This window comes from Culex pipiens, chromosome 2, assembly GCF_016801865.2.
Source record: "Culex pipiens pallens isolate TS chromosome 2, TS_CPP_V2, whole genome shotgun sequence".
In the NCBI taxonomy this organism is placed as follows: Eukaryota; Metazoa; Arthropoda; class Insecta; order Diptera; family Culicidae; genus Culex; species Culex pipiens.
The window spans coordinates 207,459,062-207,461,230 of NC_068938.1; the positions used below are offsets into that span (position 1 = coordinate 207,459,062).

Below are 2,169 nucleotides of genomic sequence, written 5' to 3' on the forward strand. Positions count from 1 at the left end.
TATATAAAAACTTATCCAATTTTTAAAATTGGACCAAGCTGAGCATTTTAAAATGTCCATAAAAAGTATTATAGTATTATTAAAGGCTACTTTGATTTCAAAATTTCCCAATAATTTTTAAATTTTATTGCGAGTTCAAAAATTAGGCAGGTTTGGCACGTTTAGAATTCGGTCCTAATTTCATTCTATTCATCGATTAGGCCGTTGCAAATATTGTTCAAAGTTTATGCCCCCTTCAATATTGGCTTTTTTTCAGCAAACTTCAAATTTTGGCTCGTTTTCTACAGTTTGAAAACTCTTCAAAACACATTTTAATCAAGAATGCTTTCATAACTAATTGATAAACACTTGAACTTCTCATTCCACCAGCAGGTTTAGCCAAAGCTAAACGACCCATGTTGGCACACGCAATTTCGGTTTGTTATTCCACGTTAATGAGTTTCTCTCGGCTTTCAAGTGACCATCCGGACCAGAACCCAACGGCCACGTCCACGTCCAGCGTCGTCCGGGGGTGGTTTGGGTTTCATCAGCTGTCATCACAAATATTTGGACTTTATAGCAGCGACGGGCCTGGCCGCTCCGGTCAACGACTTGGGCCAACTCCCGAAAACCTATTTGGCTAATTAATTTATTGCAATAGCGTTCTGATCGGGGCCAAAGAGCAGAAATAAAATAATTATCATATTCCGCTTCTTTGCTTGACGGTTTGAAATTCCCGTAGTCGTCGAAGTCTGGCGAGCGAGGGCATATTTTGGCGCAAGTTATTGCCGGGTTGGAGAACCGACGAAAGTCTTCAGAGGCTGACCCACGAGACGGGAAGAAAATTGGACGTGGTATGAGCCATAAAATAAGCATAATCAAGACAGAAGGCAGAACGAACTTCTCCCGGGGAGGATGTGTTACATTGTCTTACGCGGTAGTTTGGTGGACTTCTGGGCAATGTGGGACGACGGTTTGAGGTCTCCCTTCAGGAAGTTATTTTTGGAAATGGGGAGAGTGGTCATAATCTTGGTCGCGGCAGAAAATTTGCACAGCTTCTTCTGGTTGGTGAAGTTGAGTGTAAAATCGTTGATTTTGAGTTATGATTTATTCTACAGATCAAAACTAAACTACCGATTCTGAGTCTACAAGAGTACAATATCCGGAAGATTCTTCGAAGTTATCGATCAAGCGATCTATACTCGCTCTAAGCTGGTCAAACGTTGGTCGCTCGCGGGCTTCAAACTGCCAGCATTCCCTCATAATATTGTAAAGCCCATCGGGACAGTTCTCCGGCTTCTCCAATCGATTACCTTGCTTCAAAAATTCTAGCAAGTGTTCCCAGCTGAAGGCCGGTCCATACAGAGTACGTCCAAAGGTAATAATCTCCCACAGCAGTACTCCAAACGACCAAACGTCGGTTTTGGTGTCGAAGAATCGTTCCTCCAGCGATTCCGGGGCCATCTAACGAATGGGTAACTTTCCGGAGGTCTTTTTTCGGTAGTAATCTTGGTTGTGGACATCCCGAGCCAGTCCGAAATCGGTAATCTTCATGGTAAACCCCTCACTGACCAAGATGTTCCTTGCCGCCAAATCTCGATGAATGAACTTCAGCGATGAAAGGTACTGCATTCCGGCAGCAATTTGCAGTCCAAACGCTACAAGCTGCTTTATTTTCAGAGTCTTTGCTTCATGAAGATCGTCTTCGATTTTCAACATATGTCCACGCAAAAAGTCTTTCAAGTTTCCATGAACTGCAAACTCCATAATGACGTACAGTGGACCATACTGAGCACTGCCGCTCGAAGCTTGTCCGTCCCATATGTAATTTCGTCAGTTTGGTTCAAAATCATGTAAACTATCAGAAAAACCAATAAAATGTAGTACTTTGTTCTAGAAATCCGGAGAAAATTCACATTTTCGTGAAATTCTAACACATAGCCTTATGGGCGGAACAAATTTGACACGCGTTTTTCTCGGCTTGCTCACTCGAAAAATGAACTTCTTAAATACGACCTTCACGTATACCTATCGACTCAGAATCAAATTCTGAACAAATGTCTGTGGGGATGTGTGTAGACATGATTTTTTTTCCACACGATTATCTCAGAACTGGCTGAACCGATGTTGGCCAGATCCACTTTATTCTGTTCGTTTTGGGGTCCCCTAAGACCCTATTAAATTTTATTC

At 42.3% G+C, this 2,169-nt stretch overlaps 1 pseudogene; it reads right to left on the minus strand.

Moving 5' to 3' along the window:
- Nucleotides 1-996: 996 nt before the first annotated feature.
- LOC128093089 (fibroblast growth factor receptor homolog 1-like) lies at nucleotides 997-1,806 on the minus strand (annotated as a pseudogene).
- Nucleotides 1,807-2,169: the final 363 nt, after the last annotated feature.